Below are 11,325 nucleotides of genomic sequence, written 5' to 3'. Positions count from 1 at the left end.
AACAGCTCATCACCCGTTAGAATCAAATCATCAACATACAATACAATGGTAAGCAACTTACCCTCCACCACAATCTGGTATAGGTTCGGATCCACCTCGCTCTTGGAGAATCCAAGTCCTGTGAAATCGCTGTCTATCCGTGTGTATCAAGCACGTGGTGCTTGCTTCAACCCATACAGCGCTCTCTTGAGCCTACACACATGCGACTCGCTGCTGAAGAATTCAAAGCCTTTGGGTTGCTCAATGTACACCTTCTCCTCAATGACTCCGTTGAGGAACGTAGTCTTCACATCCATCTGATGAATGTGCCATCCCATCTGCGCTGAGAGAGCAAGAATCGTCTGTATGGAAGAATACCTTGCGACAGGTGCAAAGGTCTCCTCATAATCGATCCCCTCAATCTGTGAAAAGCCTCGGGCAACAAATCTTGCCTTGTACTTCTCCACACTCCCGTCAGCTGCCTGCTTGACCTTGTAGATCCATCTCGAACCCACCACTGATTTCCCTTCCGGTCTAGGAACAATCTCCCATGCACTGTTTCTGACAATAGAATCATACTCTTCCACCATGGCATCTACCCATGCGGGATCCTCCACAGCTTCCTCGAAAGAGGATGGCTCAGTCACAACACACTTTCTCATAAGAGCCATGTATCCAGTGTACCAATCAGGTGACTGTCTCTGCCTGCGTTGGGCTGTAGGTGGTCCTACAACTTTCTCTGCATCTTGAGCCAGTCGCTCAGCTTCCGTCAAGTGCTTTCGCCCTCTGATGGTTGGCGCTGCATGAGTGGTCTCTTCCACTCCATGAACCTCGTCCTGTGGCTGATCCACGTCCTGAAGCTCATCCTTAGGAACTAATAGCTCCTCATCTGCATGCAAGTGTAGCTCCCTCTCAAGCGAACACTTCATTTCTCCTCCTGAAATTTTATATCCCGTCGCACAACAGTTTTACCACTGTCTGGCAAATACACACGATAGTTGTGGGGCGTATCAGTGTACCCCACAAATATCCCAACCTCTGCGGTCGGCTCCAACTTCTTCCTGGCATCCTTCGTCACATGCATGTAAACGTTAGCACCAAAAATCCTCAAATGAGAAAGATCAGGCTTCTTACCAGAATAAGTCTCCTTAGGTGTACTCATGCCAAGTATCCTATGAGGACAACGGTTCTGCACATAAACTGCTGTATTGCATGCTTCTGCCCACAAGTGAAGGGGTAGGCCCTAATCATGCAACATTGCCCGTGCAGCACCCACAATCGTTCTGTTCTTCCACTCAGCTACCCCGTTCTGCTGTGGGTTATGGGGAGCTATGAGCTCTCTATGAATCCCTTCTGTCTTGCAGAAATCCTTGAACTCGTCCGAGATGTATTCACCACCATTATTGCTCCTAAGAGCCTTCACCTTCTTCCCCGACTCCTTCTTGACCAGTGCTTTGAATTCACAGAACTTTGAATATGTCTCGCTCTTCTTCTGCATGAAGAAGATCCAGCACTTACGAGAGAAATCATCAACAAAAATCACATAATACATGTGTTTTGCTGTCGAAGCAACTGAGAAAGGTCCACACACTTCTGTGTGAATTCTCTCAAGGATCGTCGTGGCGCGACTATCCTTCTCATGAAAGGTGGCTTTCACAAACTTCCCCAAAGTACACCCCTTGCACTGATCTGACTACGCAAGTGTGCCTTTAGGAAGCCCTGTAGTGATCTGTTGCAGTATCTTCAAGGCTCCATGGTGAAGGTGACCGAATCTCCTGTGCCACAACTCGCCATCATCCCGGCTCACCAATCCTTCTGCCTTGCCTGCCATTGCTGCGCATCCATCTACATGCAACTGATAAAGGTTCCTCACTCGAACCCATATCTTCCGGGTCTCACCAGTTGTCTTGCTGCGCAGGAAGGCCTTTCCCTCGCTGAAAAACAACATCATACCCCTTGTCTTCTAACATTGCCACTGAGATGAGATTCTTCTTCAATCCTGGAACATGCATGACTTCCTTCAATACAAAGGGTTTACCAGACTCCCTCTCAAAGGAAATGGTACCGATACCGTCGCACTGTATCTACCATCATCGCCCATCTCGATGTGCACTCCAAGATCTTTGTCCTCCAGATCAGAGAACAAATCTTTATCTCCCGTCATGTGAAAAGACGCACCACTGTCCAAGAACCACATTGATCCCATCACACTTGAAACCAAGCATGCGATCAATGAAAAATCAAGCTCAAACTATGAGGCTAGAGCCTCTCCTGCTGAAGATCCAGCAACCTGCTTGTTCTTCTTCTTCTGCAGACAATTAGTGGCATAGTGTCCGTGCTGGTGACAGTGAAAACACTTCACCTTGGACATGTCCTGCTTCTTGCCTTTCGCACCAGACTGAGAAGCTTTCTTGCTCTTCCCTTTCTTTGCTTTGGCAGCCAAAGCACAATTCTCTTCATCAGCTCCCTTTGACAAAAATCCGTCCCTGGTACTCCGCCTGATCTCCTCCTGCACAAGATCTGACCATAGTCTTTCCCATCCTAGCAACTTCTCCCGACCATTGACAGAGTCCTGATAGGAATGCCAACTCTTCGGAAGACCAAGGAGAGCCAAGCTCACCAAGTCCTCATCATCGACAGTAACCCCCACACTTCCCAGCTCATCTCGACACTGAGTGAACTTCGTGAGATACTTGGGAATACTGTCACCCTTCTCGCATTTGATGTTTCTGAGTTTATCTTTGAGCGCCAGCTTCCTCTAATCGCTCTTGCTTTGGAATAATTCTGTTAATGATTTCCACATCAAATATGGAGTAGCCTTTCCATGGAGGCTGGACACAATGTGATCCTTCACGACCTCCAACAGAATCCTTCGACATTTTGCGGTCTTCTTTTGCCAAACTTCCGCCTCAGCAGCATCAGTAGGCTTTGGGATATCCGTATCTATGAACTCCTTCATCCCGTTATCATCCAATACTGCCTCCATCCTGTCCTTCCATGCAATATAGTTTGAGCTGCCCTCAAGAGCATACTCCAATCGCAATCTGTTGAAAGACATTTCTGCGTTGTCACCAAGAAAACACTGCTGCAAATTCGAATTCCACCAGCAACCAACTCAACTGCCTCGAATCTAAGATTCGTGAGAACAAAATATTTCTCGTACAGAGATTGACTGTATGGGCTTTTACCGGATATTTCACCTTCCAAAGGAAGGATGAATCCAGAGGCTACCTGGCCCGATTACAGACTCTGCCTGAAGAAATAGAATGTAAACACTTCCTGAATAGTAGATTTGATGATCAATCCTCGCTTGATATCCTGTAAAAATCTCTTCTACAAATCAAGCAGCTCCGATACCATGTAGAAATTTTAAATAATTTAACACATATTCAATGGAGATTATCCTGATCATGTACTATTGCGGAAAACATACACAATACATAAGCTCCTCTACATTGATCATCAATATAGCAGCATCAATAACAATAAAACATCAAGAACATTCACACATTAACACAGTATGTATCCCGGGGAAAGCATCTCGCTAAAAACCCCAACTATCTGTATATTAATGATTGAGTCATGTAACATTACACAGCATCATACTTCTCACAAGTATCTCCACCTGTTACACACAATACAGCTCAGATTTGATCTCCAAATCTCTTCCACTGCTTGCCTGCCTCCACTACTCAATACCTGCTCAAGAACTGATGAGAATGGCTCACCAAACTCGTTTTTCACCTGCAAATGGTCACTCACACTTTGTTGGACGTGAGCACAAGCTATAATGTGGGCAAATACGTGAGCAAACTCATTGGCATACTCAATCCCTTGATTGTGCAAGATCTGGTGCACAACTATAGTCACAACTGATAGCAATCTGATTCTCTACCACCTGTCCCTGTTGAACTGAACATGCACTGACATGCAACTGAGTTAACTGATGTATTCATTAGTTGTATTATGAGTTAATAACTTGTGAATTAACTAATAACTAATTCACCCAACTCATCTCTAGTCTATTTGCCAGTTAGACTAAATACAACCAGTTTAACAAAGCTAAACTGAACACAACTCCATCAACTCCACCAAACTCAACTGATTGAGTTCTAACTGAAGTCATGCATGCAACAACTCAACTGACTCATAAGAAAAGTGTATTTCCTTCTGACAGCTGCATGTGCCACCTCTGTAGCTCAAACTGAAGTGCTCCAAGAGAATAAGATCAAGTTTATAGTCCAAATATTATTATGAGATAATAATATTTGACTTTTCTATTTTTGACAGCCAGTCTAAAAATAGACTTTGATCACTCACACTGTGATCACTCACACTTTCATCAAAAATATAAGTCCATCTATTTTTTCCAACTTGACCAATCATCCATAAACAACAACCTGCAATCCATAGACATGATCCATATGTCTAAAAATAGACTTGCGCCAAAAATAGCCTGCGGGCCCACTTAGTGAAGGTGACTCTTTTCACTAAGCTCCATCATCTTGTTGCAATCTCAACACTTTCTATGAATAACCCTTTGCTATCAGTCTAGCTTTAAACTTTTCTATACTCTCATCTGCATTAAATTTAGGTTTGTAAAGCCACTTGCAACTTATGGCTATTTTTCCTTCAGGAAATTCAACTAGTTCCCAAGTATTATTTCTAATAATAGATTCAAATTCTTCATTCATTGCGGTCCTCCACTCATGAGATTGACTAGCTTCTTTATAATTTGTGGGCTATATAACATTTAAAACGTTTGACACTAAATCATAGTGTTTCAATCTGGCTGGTAGTTGAGTCTGCATACCTAATCTTCTCGGTAAGGGACTCTCCTCAAATCTATCTGCTTTAGACCTTAGCGGGCTTGACTTACTGATTACATCACCTGCTTCTTCCTCTTTCTACTATTGTTGTTGTTGTTGTTGCTGCTAATTGTCCTCACTGCTTTCTTCCATCAACAATGGAATGTGCCACTCTTCAAGGTTGTTCTCCTTATTTCCTTCCTCAGCCTGCTCATGAAATAGCACATCTCGACTCGCAAAAACTTTATGAGTCAAAGGATTAAACAACTTATAAGCTTTAAACTCAATGCAGTATCCTACAAAGATGCATTTCATGGCCTTAGGGTCCAACTTCCTCCTATCATTCTTGGGAATATGGGCAAAGTCTTTTGACCCAAAAACCCTTAAATGATTCACTGCAAACTTATATCCATAAAATGCTTCAAAAGGAGTTTTAAAGTTGATACATTTAGTTGGACTCCTATTTTTCAAGTATATTGTACTGTTGATGGCTTCAGCCCAAAAACCATTGGATAGACCCTTACCTTGAAGCATACTTCGTGCGCACTCCACAAGGGTTCTGTTCTTTCGTTCAGCAACTCCATTCTGCTGCGAAGTGTGAGGTACTGTGAACTGTTGAATAATCTTATGATTCCTGCAAAATTTCATGAACTCTCCCAACTTGTATTCTCCCCCTTGATCAAAGTGAAGAATCTTAATGAATTCCCCTGCCTGCTTCTCCACTATATTCTTAAATTCTTTAAAGCATTGAAATGGCTGGCTCTTTTTTTTGATAAAGTATACCTAGGAGAATCTAGTGCAATCATCAGAAAAGAGTAGAAAATAATATGCACCACCTAGCGAATTAGTCTGCATAGGTCCGCATATATTTGTATGCACAAACTCCAGAATATCTCTTTTCTTCCTATCAGCATTCAAAAGAAACTCTTCCCTATGTATTTTCCCTAATGCACATACATCACAATCTAAATGAACATTCTGAAAAGCAGGAATTCCATCAACCATACATTTTCTTTGTAGCAGCATGAGATCTTGTAGGTTAAGATGAACGAATCTCTTATGCCAAAGATTTTCGATTGTCAATCCTGTTGAAGCTAGAGCTTGGTGTGGCATGCTCTTGACATTCAACCTATATAGGGCTCCCACATGCACTGCTAATGCAACTGGTTCCTTCCTGTAGTTCTTCATGACACAGTATGTTCTAAAGAATTCGACTTGCAGATCCTGATCTGCTATCATTGAAACAGAGATCAAGTTCTTCTTGATCCGAGTACATACATCACATTTTTATATATCTGATATTACCATCAGACAACATCACCGGAATATCATCATACCCCTTAATCTAATAACCTTTGTCATCACCTAGATATATTTTAGCTCCACAAGTAGTTTGTTCAAAATTTTCGAACCAATGCCTATTACCTGTCATATGTGATGACGCGCTTGAGTCTATGAACCATGTTTCGGTGTCATCCTCCTCAAGAGCTAAAAGAGCATAATCAGCGACAAATAATCGCAGATCATGGCTATGACCTTCATTGGAAAAGTTCCCTGTGTGTTTTCTCTGTTTATTTCTAGCCTCATTTGTCTTTCTATTAAAACAAAACTTAGCTAAATGACTGGTTTTCCCACAGTAAAAACATTTAATGTTAGATTTGTTACCACTGCTACTTGGATACATACCTCTAAATGGCCTCTTCTGAAAAATGCCACCGCCTTTCTGTCCCTGTGGTTGTTTCCCTTTTTATGGCTTCTTCTTCGCTATCAGAGAAAGATTGGCACTTTGTGGTCTCAAATTCTTCTGCCGCTCTTCTTCCTGTATCAGGATTCCTATTATCTCTTCAAATGTTGGGGCTTTGTCCCTTGCAGACAAGCCTGTGATGAACATCTAACATTCATCTGTCATCCCATTCAATGTAATTGTTACAAGATTGGAATTAGACACCTTCTCCCCGATGTCACCCAATCTGTCCTTCAGGTCCTTGACCCGCGCAATTAATAGAGCAACAGATTCATTCTCCTCCATCCTCATGGAAAACAACTTGCCTTTGAGTGACAAGACGTGATTGGTATTCTACGTCTGGTAAAGGTTCTTGAGTGTAGTCCAGATCTCACTGGATGATCTACAGTCTCTAATATGTGGGATAATGTTGTCAAGACTTTTGCCTTATTCCCCCTTTTATCCCAATCATGTATTAGTGATGTCCTACCACCTGCCAAAATGGTCGGCTTCTGCTCATCGCCATTAACGATCGACCATGCACTCGATCCCTCAAGCAATGTCTGTAGCTTGAATTTCCAATTGGTATAATTGGTCCCATCAAGTTTGTTAGTCTTTGTGATGCAGGAAAGTGTTCCCTCTGCGGATAGAGGCAACCCCTCCAGCCCTAGAGTGGGTCTAGTCACAAACAAGGACAGATCAACAATAGATTTCCTTAAACAGTCATAGTTGGAGGCCTACCTCAACCAGTGGTCGATGGAGTTTCATTGCGCTGCTCCAGCTTCTGCTTCCTTCTCCTAATGAGTGATCAACCTGAAACAATGAAAAGGAAATACAACAAATCACGTAACCGGAACAACAAATGATCTATTTACTCATAAAGTCAAGAATTCATGAGCTATCAAGTACATTACATACAAGACATAGGAAAACATCATTGGTTGCATTAATTATGAAATAAGAGTAAGCTTACAACCAAAGTCTTGATGTCACAAGCCTTCTCAGAGGGATCCAGCCAGCATGTTCCTCAAGCGTTCACTTTTTGAAGATGGATCTCCCAATACAAGTCTCTCTCACTCACAAGTTTTACACAAGATCAAAGGCACTTCACAACCTTCCTCAAGCTACCAACAATCCCACACTTGTCACACTCACACCAGCTATCTAGCAAACTCACAAGCACTAACAGTACTATCAGCAACACTCCGAAGACTAAGAATTCCAAACTCGCAGCACATAGCAATGGTGAGAGCTTAAATAGGAGAAGGAGTCTCCATGAAAGGTGGGAGGATGAGCTTATCTCCAAGGAAGGTAGCACAAATGACGGAATAGCAACACCAGAGAAAGGAGGGCGACATAAACAAGGCCAACAACCAGGTCTGGAGTCATCTGGAAGGCCGACTGTTGGAACAAATTCGCCCAAACTGGATCATTGCGGGAACATAACTGGTCTGTCACGCTGACATCGCTTCTGAATAACGTAGCTAGTCATGTTATCATGGGAAACTACAAGCGACAGTTGCACTAGCACATGAAATTCGACCATCGCGAGAATCACGTGTACTTCCGTGATAGCAGCGCTTCTGGACTATTTTGGATGTTGGACACCTAATCCTAAATGGGTTAGTGTGGAAGCTGAATAGACCAAAGCAGTCCAAGAGACCTTGGGATCTGAAACCCAAGAGTCACATAATGTACTATAAATGTATATCTCCTGTTAATAAAAAAATGTACTCACATGATTTATCTTTCCTATTCTATGTTTCCCATGTGTGTTTAACATGGTATCAGAGCTGGTTCATTCATAACCTTCTCAATACTGTGTAAGCCACTTGTTTTTGTGGCCTGTGTAAACCAATGCTTCTATGTCTTAATGAAGCTTGTGGGTTTGTGATCATTTGCTAGGATAAATTCATATTGCTCATTGAACGGGTCAGAAATGGTTCACAACTCTGAAACGTCCTCTCTACATTCATATGACTGCCTGTTCTGCGATTCTGAGTGTAACGCACATGCACATTCCAACGATCTGAAAATAGAGGCTTGGGTATTTTTAAAACCTGTCAACTCTGCAGAACCTACTTGCTATTAATTTCTGTTGACCGTGTCAGTTATAGACATAACATTTTTCGCTGGCCTGTTCCCTTCTGCTACGTTGTTGTTGTAGCTACTCCACCTGCATACAAAACGCTCCTTCAACTGTTACGCTGCTCCTTGAATACTGCTGACCCTATCAGATAGCGCATCGTGTGTAAATATACTGCGTTAACGCCTGGAGAATCCTCTGAATCGCTGAGTAGAATGCCCTTGAGATCAGCTGGACAACCTGCAATTTGACCATCTGGACTGTAGTAAGATTCTGGAAGCATTGTGCCATGCATTGAACGTTGTTTTGGTACGCTGCCCCTATTCATTTACCGTGCCATACTCTGCCATAATGCCTAACATGGTTAACGCCTGACTTGGTGAACGTTTGAGATTCTTCAAACCGAGGCTGCGTGAATTCAATTCGAAGCTATCTCCAAAGTATTGGCCTAGTCCTAACCCTGGTGCAGGGATCCTAGCTTCTGCAATAATTCTCATAATCTCGTCAATACTTTGAGTAGGCTGGTCAGGATCGTCAGACTCATTGCTAATAGTATCAGCTGCATCTACTAAATCTGCAGGTAGGTTCTTTAAAAACCATTCATGATTCTGAATTTCAGGAATAGTAATTCGCTTGTCAGGGTCTGCAACAAAAATCCTTGATAGGAGGTAACGGCATTCTGCAGAGACGTGGACATAATCTAGGATTGTGTACTGCACCCCCAAAATTCGCCCAATAGTTTTTTTGAAAATTCCTGGGATCGTCCGGGTCTTCAAACAGATATGCTCCCACTAACATAACGTAAAGTGTTACACCACAAGACCACACATCCGCAATCTTGCCATCGTATTCTTTTTTGGACAAAATCTCAGGGGCTATGTACGCAGGCGTTCCCACGGTGGATTTCGGATGAGAATAAGCAGACTTGGAATAGCCAAAGTCACAGATCTTGAGGCGAGGGGCAGGGCTCCCATCCAGAAGAGTATTTTCCAGTTTCAGATCTCGGTGACAAATTTGCATTAAGTCTGTCGCTTGCTACACATTGGTATCAAACTGCATTTGCGCTGTTTTTAAAGTGATATATATACGGTGATATATATTGGTAACATGGTTTGCAGCATTCATTGACATGGAACAGCACCAGGCTCACTGTAATCTTTTGGTCCAGAAACCGAAATGAAAAGGTGGCCCACTCGCCTACAATTTAATGAAAATGTCAAATTCCAAATTTATTTAGAGTCTTTGTATATTGATCTACGTAGCTCTCATGATTTTCCATCGGGATCATTACTCGAAAGGAAAAAATAGTCCCTTTTAAGTTGCATCAGATGGTGAAGTTAACAACATGAATTGTGCATTATGTTTATGATCCAGTGAGTCGAGACAACTTTGAAACTACTCAAAGAAAAGTGTCTACAGGTTGTGTGCTTGAAATTATTAAGATTCTAAAGCTCTTCATTTCAGGCATAAATGTTTCAAAAGGTGCCATTCGGATGAATGAGCTTAAGCATGATCTTTGCCTATCAATGAAGGAAAAAAATCCTGATAGTCTCCAGAGGTTTCAGACGCTATTGCATGTTCCAAAGTCTTGCTGGTCCTCTTAGCATATGCCTCTTTGATATGCTTCATGTCAACTTCCGCACGTGTTACAACCACCCGTGTTAGTGCATCTTCATCTGTCCCGAGTTTTTCTATCGCTAAGCGCAAAACCTTTGTGAAGTGTTTTTCAGGACAGCAAATACACTTGATCACAACTCGCACTGCATCTTGGAAATCTTCAGCCACGTCTTCTTCGAGGGACTTTTTGTACCGAATATGATATGCTTGCCTCACCATCAATAGTTCAGCCGAAGATCGAGCACTGGAAATTTCTAAAAGCGATATATTCTTTCCATTCCACTTCTTTATTGCATCATGAGATATGACCGCATCACGTTCAGCTGGATCTAGTACCCAAAGGAATACAGCTTTCTCAAAGTCACTTGAAAGCTCAGATTCCAATCGCTTCAAGAGATCCTCTTCATACAGTTGAAAATAACTTTGACGGATTACTTTGCGTTGTGCTGCAGTTCTATGTCCTAATATTTGTATGATTGACTTCTCATTTGTGCTCTTTCCAGATATTTTCCTCCATAACTACAGCAACTTCCCTACAAACTCTGTTTTTGCTCCTATCTCTGCGAGGCCTTTTACAGGGAGGGGGCTTCTCTTCACCCATCCTTAAACTAAGTGATTTACCTGCATTGACAATACTATGCACGTCATTTCTGGTGGTGGTGTCCAGGTTGGAAAGGTAGTTTCTTTTTGTGATGATTATTGCTCTTAATATGTGCACTGTATGTGCTGGACATTAAGTCTCTATTGCAGAGAAAGAAATCAGTTTTGTATATCGCTCATTGATTTATTTGTGTGCTGACCTGGAGTTGTATTGAATGCATCGAAAACTGTGATTAAAGCTGCCTGAATACGTTGAAGCTGTTGTTTTTAAATAAGTCTGTATGAGGCCTGAATGGTATACGATCCAATGGTATAGTGATTGGTTTCAAATACACTTTGAATAGTTCGAATTCCATTTGCAACCGAGATTCTATGCTTCTGTTCCTATAGGCGGATCTGATTTGATTGCTGGTGTCATTCATATGTTTAATGCTTTGCTGAGGTTGACCGCTGTAAATTACAGTTCAAAGAATGCCCATGACATGGTGTTATAATTATTGAAGTTTTGATAA

The 11,325-nt window shown here is 42.1% G+C and overlaps 2 pseudogenes; both read right to left on the bottom strand.

The window, feature by feature from the left end:
* Window positions 1-8,916: 8,916 nt before the first annotated feature.
* On the bottom strand, window positions 8,917-9,616 carry LOC149255823 (serine/threonine-protein kinase SRK2A pseudogene; annotated as a pseudogene).
* Window positions 9,617-9,964: 348 nt separating this feature from the next.
* LOC149255822 (annexin-like protein RJ4 pseudogene) lies at window positions 9,965-10,861 on the bottom strand (annotated as a pseudogene).
* Between the last annotated feature and the right edge of the window lie 464 nt (window positions 10,862-11,325).

The sequence above is a fragment of the Pinus tabuliformis genome, chromosome 7 (genome assembly GCF_031772625.1).
Source record: "Pinus tabuliformis cultivar Carrire ecotype Pingquan chromosome 7, CPIR1, whole genome shotgun sequence".
Classification (NCBI taxonomy): Eukaryota; Viridiplantae; Streptophyta; class Pinopsida; order Pinales; family Pinaceae; genus Pinus; species Pinus tabuliformis.
Note: the sequence above shows the minus strand (reverse complement) of the source record. Positions and strands in the feature narration are given on the sequence as shown.